This window comes from Dermacentor variabilis, chromosome 2 (genome assembly GCF_050947875.1).
Source record: "Dermacentor variabilis isolate Ectoservices chromosome 2, ASM5094787v1, whole genome shotgun sequence".
NCBI lineage: Eukaryota > Metazoa > Arthropoda > Arachnida > Ixodida > Ixodidae > Dermacentor > Dermacentor variabilis.
Window position 1 is genome coordinate 101720280 of NC_134569.1, and position 6705 is coordinate 101726984.

The 6705-nt window shown below is 48.3% G+C and overlaps 1 pseudogene; it reads right to left on the bottom strand.

Annotated features, from left to right (window-relative positions):
* Window positions 1-1698: 1698 nt before the first annotated feature.
* On the bottom strand, window positions 1699-3422 carry LOC142570387 (uncharacterized; annotated as a pseudogene).
* Window positions 3423-6705: the final 3283 nt, after the last annotated feature.

A 6705-nucleotide genomic window follows, 5' to 3' on the forward strand; every position in this document is an offset into this window, starting at 1 on the left:
GGCTATAGACACATGCATTCAACAATCATGTCTCTCCTCTCATACGCTTCCTCTCTTTTCAACCACTCGACTAGGTTGGCCTTTAAGCTATATGCAAACTCCGGATATACCTCGCTATCCCTCTTTAATTCCCCCTGTGCTTCTAAACCTTTGCCGAAAAGCTTCGGCTGAAAGGCGGTACGTTTTCAAAAGACTAGCCTTAACTTTCGCATAATCATACGCATCTTGTGCACCGAGTCTGTCGATTACTTCCGCAACCTCACACGGCAACATAGACAGCAATCGCTGTGGCCATGTACTTGGACCGAAGTTCATCTTCTCCCAAGATCTTTCAAAATTTCCTAGGAACAAGCCGATGTCGTTCCCGACTTTAAATGGCTTTAACAGCCTTTCCAGGCGGTATTATTCAACCTCACTTGATCGTTCCAGAGCCCCTTCACTTCCTTGAGACAACTCCAAACGTTTGCTTTCAAGTTCAAGTTGAATTTTTCTTAACTCGCGATCTTTCTCGCGTTCCTCTCTCTCTGTCCCGTTCTTGTCTGTCCCATTATTTTCTCTCTCTGTCCCGTTTCTCTCTTTTCTAAAGAAGTTCCAACCCAATATTTATGTCCTCCTCACTGGCCTGTTCGCAAATCAGCTTCAATGATTCATATTTTAACTTTTCCTTGCGTAGCTCCAGGCCCAGTTCCTCACCAACAATCAACAAATTGTCTCTCAGAAGTCTCCTTAACTCCATGATAGCTGCTTTACTGCCTTGGTCCTGCTTGCTAAACATACCTAGGTAAACCCAACCTAGCTAACAATCAATAATCCAGCTTCCCTACTGTTCTAAACTGAACAACCACAATATGAAGCCGAGAGAGTCAAAGCAAGAACCAAGCACTCACCGCAGACACAGCACCACGTCGCAAAGTCCGTCTCACCGCTGTCAGCCAGTTGTGATGGTTGGGGTCGGGCAAGAAATAGATGATAGCTGGCCCGTGCCGTCGTCTAACTCATCCACGCTGAGGACGTTGTTGAAGGGAGGTACTTATTCTCATCGAGAACGATGAATATGGGATTTATTTACAGTATTTACGTGAGAACGTAACAGTTCATCAGTCTAGCATGACTGAAAGAGGAATGCGCACTGAACAGCCAACGACGGCTGCTTAAATACACTCTGTCCTCCCTAGATCCCTAGGTGAGGGAAAGCGGATGTTCAACCCTCGACCGATGGGAGCGTCCAAAGTCATCGTCGCCGACACGACTTTGAGGGGGAGGGCTTACACACTCACTTCCGCACAGGTTTCACTGACGACAGCGAGGTGAGAGGGTTCTCGCAGACAAGGGTCCTGCCCGAGCAGGCGCCTCTTGATCCCAGTGTTGACTCCGCAGACAGTGGCCGCAGCGTCTGTCCATTGACTGACGACTTGTAAGACCCGTGAGACGGCGCCACAAAACTTCTTCTTCCAGGAGTTCCCGCGCTCCAATCAAACCGTGAAGGCGACGATGACTCCACAAACAATACTTGGTCCGCCGACTGCGTCCAAACATCCTGGCGCCGCTCGGTTGGGGACGCGGCGCATTGTGGTCCTTAAAAAGCGAGTAGTCGCAGAAGACATGGTGGTGCCGATGGACTGTTGACTCTGCGCATTGTTGTTTTCCCAAAGTGAGTCATAGCAGCGGGCCCGGCAGGTTTCGGCGGTCACTTCTGCTCTAGTTCACCAGCCCCCGCCATTCCGTTCGGAACAGCACTGAATGCCACCTCTCTACACTATTTGTCTGAGGGTGATAGACGAAACTGTGAATCAACTTTACCCCACACTTTTGTAAGAATGTGGAAGTCAGTGCGCTGGTGAATACTGACCCTTGATCAGCCTGAATTTCGGCTGGAAACTCAACTCGTGCGAATTCTGTCAAAAGCGCGTGTACTACTTTGGTGGAGCTGAGCTCCTTGAGAGGGATTGCTTCTGGAAACGTTGTAGCCGGACACAGCATGGTAAACAAGTACCGGTAACCCGACTTTGTCTTTGGTAGAGGCCCTACCGTGTCTATCACAAGTCGTCTGAAAGGTTCTGTTATTATCTTCAGTGGAGCTTTACATGTCTCTCCTGGCTTACCCGAGCGCTGGCAGGCGTCGCATGAGCTTACAAAGTTTTCTACGTCTTTGAAACAGCCAGGCCAGTAGTATTGCATAAGCAATCTTTCCTTCGATTTGTTTATGCCTGGGTGGCCAAACCACCTATTTCCATGACAAAGACTCATCAGGTCCTCCCTGTACTTAGTAGGTGCGACTAACTGATCTAGAATCCTGCCCTTTCGGTGTCTGTAGTGCCGATACAACAATCCTCCTTTCTCTTGTATCGTCACGATGCGCCTAGCAATGCCTTCTTTAGCTGTGTGATGCAATTTAGCTAAGCTGTCATCCTTCTTTTGCTCGGCTGCCAGTGACTCTCTACTCACCCGTCAGAGGTGATCAAAGTTTCTTGTGGCCGGTGATAGCAACGACCCTGTCTCACTTGCGAGTGCGTCAGCTGGCTCTTCCTCCAGGCGTGAACTTTGACACCCGAGTGATACGCTCTCATTGAGCTGGTCAGCTGGCAGGCTTTACTCAACCATTTCTTCGTCCCTCGAGCCTTCCTCTGTTTCGGTTACTGAAGTTTGCTCTTTTGCTACTTCCGCTGGAGCAGCTTTTGCATTTTCAGCCGAAAGCGACGCGATTTTACGAGCTTGGCCTCGCGTCAACGCCTGTACTACGCCCTCTCCCAGTCTAAGCCCTTTGTCACGCAGTAACTGATCCGAACCATTCGAAAAAATGTGAGGGTACTGCAGTGACAAAAATTTGGAAACTGCAGCCTAGATCACGAGCTCCCCGAACGGTCCACTGATTTTGACTTTGGCCATTGGCAGACACGCGCTGTGTTCTTCTACAACCTGTTTGATCCATGCTACTTTTCCGATGAAGTCATCTACCGTCACGTACGACGGATGGACAATGTCCATCGTGGCGGCACTGTCTCTTAGCATTCGGCATGGTTTGCCATTAACTTTCAGGTCGTGAAGATATGGGCTTAGAAGTTCCATATTCTCGTCTTTCCCATCTACGTAGGAAAAAACTACGCTAGGCTTTCCGCAGTTCACAGCGATATGTCCCAGTTTGTGGCACTTATAGCAGCGGATCAGTCTAAAAGATTCGAATTTTCTTTTCTGTTCTTTTTGTAGGGTTTCCCCGTTTGATTTCTCCTCGCTGTTTTCTGCGGGCTTTTCCTCCACGTCTACAAGCTCCGATGTCTGCGAACCCCTTTTGAACGGAAATGGTTTGCGCGGTCCATTTCGGCCGTCTCAATTTCCGTTCTCGGCGTTCAGCTTTCTGTGCGTCGCGTACTCTTCGGCTAATTAAGCCGCCCTTTCTACAGTGTTTACATTTCCTCTGTCTTGCAGCGACAGCTTCACCGATTGTGGGATGCTTTTGCAAAACGGCTATAGACACATGCATTCAACAATCATGTCTCTTTTCTCATACGCTTCCTATCTTTTCAACCACTCGACTAGGTTGGCCTTTAAGCTATATGCAAACTCTTGGATATCCCTCGCTATCCTTCTTGCCTGTGCTTCTAAACCTTTGCCGAAAAGCTTCGGCTGAAAGGCGGTACGTTTTCAAAAGACTAGCCTTAACTTTCGCATATTCATATGCATCTTGTGCACTTAGTCTGTCGATTACTTGCGCATCCACACACGGCAACGTAGACAGCAATCGCTGTGGCCATGTACTCGGACCGAAGTTCATCTTCTCGCAAGTCCTTTCAAAACTTCCTAGGAACAAGCCTATGTCGTTCCCGACCTCAAATGGCTTTGACAGCCTTTCCATGCGGTATGATTCTGCCTCACTTGGTCGTCCCAGAGCCCCTTCACTTCCTTGAGACAACTCAAAACATTTGCTTTCAAGGTCAAGTTCCATTTTTCTTAACTCGCGTTCCTCTCTGCCCCGTTCTTCTCTCTCTCTCTGTCCCGTTTCTCTATTTTCCTGAGGAGTTTTAACCCAATTTAAATGTCCTCCTCACTGGCCTGTTCGCAAACCAGCTTCAATGATTCCCATTTTAGCGTTTCCTTGCGTACCTCCAGGCGCAGTTCCTCACCAACAGTCAACAATTCGTCTCTCAGCAGTGTCCTTAACTCCATGATTGCTGCTTTAGTGTCTTGATACTGCTTGCTAAACCTACCTAGGAAAACACAACCTAGCTAACTATCAACAATCCAGCTTACCTACTGTTCTAATCTGAACAACCACAAAATGAAGCCTAAAGAGCCAAAGTAAGAACCAAGCACTCACTGCAGACACAGCACCACGTCCCAAAATCCGTCTCACCACTGCCAGTCAGTTGCAAAGATTGGGGTCGGGCATGAAATAGATGGTAGCTGGCCCATGCCATCGTCCAACTTATCCACGCTGAGGACGTTGTTGAACGGAGAGACTTGTTCTCATCGGGAACGAGGAATATGGGATTTATTTACAATATATGCATGAAGGGTGGAGAACGTTACAGTTCATCAGTCTAGCCTGACTGAAAGAATACACAATCAGCAGCCGCTCAGCGGCTGCTTAGAAACACTCTGTTTGTCCTCCCTAGATCCCTAGGTGAGGGAAAACGGCCGTTCAACCTTCGACCAATGGGAGCGTCCAAAGCCATTGCAGCCGGTCCACTGTTGAGGGGGAGGGTTTACACACTCACTTCCGCACAGGTTTCACTGTTCACTGAACACACCGAGGTGAGAAGGTTCTCGCAGACAGGGGTCTTGCCCCGAGCAGGCACTTCTTGATCCCAGAGTTTACTCCGCAGTCAGTGGCTACCGCGTCTGTCCATTGACCGTGACGAGTTCTGGCGCCCGTGAGACGGCGCCACAAAACATCCTTTTCCCGGAATTATCTTGCGCCAAACAAACTGTGAAGGCGACGGCGAATCAGCTAACAATACTCGGTCCGCTGACCGCGTCTAGACATGCCGGCGCCGACGGGCTGTGGATGAGGCGCATTCTTGTCTTTACAAAGTGAATCGTCGCCGTGGGTCGGGAAGGGTTCCAAGGTTGCTTCTCCGTAGATAGCCACCCCCGCAGCTGCAGTGGGCTTGGGAAAACCTTGCAGGTCGGCACCCCTGCAGGCCGATCGTAACATTCTCCAATAGGCCGCTCGAACGTAAAAATTTCAAGAGTGCCGTCACTGTCCTGTGGTGTGACGACCGTATAGGTCGCCGTTCCAGGACTGCCTGCTCCGAAAACGGCCAGTCGTCAAGACGCGCCAGCGCGGTCGCCTGTATGCGCTGTATCGGGGACAAAAAAAAAATGCGTGTTTTAGTGTATGCTAATTCGGTTCACCCCTTACGGCGGCATCGTTTGCTCATCTGTAGGTTGAGCACGAAGCTGCAAGTCAGCAATTGGGAAATAGAGACGAGAGTTCGTGAAAGCGATCCTGTTTCACAAGAGGAGGTGTTGCGTATTGCTGGCTACAAAAGAAAAAAAAGTAAAGAAATAAAGAAAGAAAAAGAAAAAAGCTGAGGACGGAATTCCCGGAATCAAAACAGTTAAATAACATTTCGTCGGAAACAACGCGAACGCCCTAGAGTTTAAAGGTACAGCGAGTGCCTGAAGATGCTATCTTCTAGTGACGTCCATACGTTCTAGGCCGAATAATAGAGAAAACGAGGGATAATTAAACCTTTTCGCAATTTCCGTGTTGTGAAATTTTTTGTCGTGTTGAGGAAGGCCTATCCACGTTGCATCGGCAGTACTGCTCCGCGTTTAAGGTAATTTAAATTCATCATTGACGTACGTGGCTATCACGGACGCCGAATCGCACTGGCGGTCATTGTAAAAAAAGTGCTCTTAAAGCAAGTCACGTCATTTCTACAGTGCACGGCGATTACGGTCGGGAATGGCCGAGTCACTGAAGCCTGTTTTTAATGGCATTATTGCAGTGAGCTATTTCAGTCTGGACGCGTTGGTGGCTTCTGTTTAAGTGGCAGTAAACTGTAAATAAATAAATAAATAAATAAATAAATAAATAAATAATAATAATAATAATAATAATAATAATAATAATAATAATAATAATAATAATAATAATAATAATAATAATAATAAAGTCAGAGAGAGAAACTTTCTCTGTTTAAGAGACTCTTCGTGGAATGTTCGGTGCCCCGTTAGTCCAGTATTCCACCGGCCTCGGCCTCCCGCTTGACCTGTTTTATGTAGGATTGTTGTCACGCCAGGTCTGAGCTGGTTAGCTGTGCCTCCCATTGCTCCATTACATGGCGTGTTTTATCAAGCGGGTGGGATTCACAATCCCATGCAATATGTTGTAATGTTAGCATGCGGCCGCACTATGGACAGTCGGGTCAGTAGCGCGTGCGGAATATGGCATTTTGTAATTTAAGGCGCGAGAATACCGTGGTCTGAATTTTGCTCCAACTGACGGATTCCTCTCCACTGAATTGTGGATGAGGCGGAGGGCATTTTTTTTGTTCTTGTTGTACGCTGATGAGCAGGAATCTCTCAGGCATTCGCTGGATTGGGGTTATTACGGTGGCTTCCCGGAACTGTCCCAGTCGAGCCTGCCCGGTTAATAATCCCTCGGGTTAGCGAATCGGCCAGTTCGTTCCCTTCAAGACTTGTGTGGCCTGGGCACCATGCAGTCCAGTGATGATGGGCGTATGTTGTCGGTATTCATAA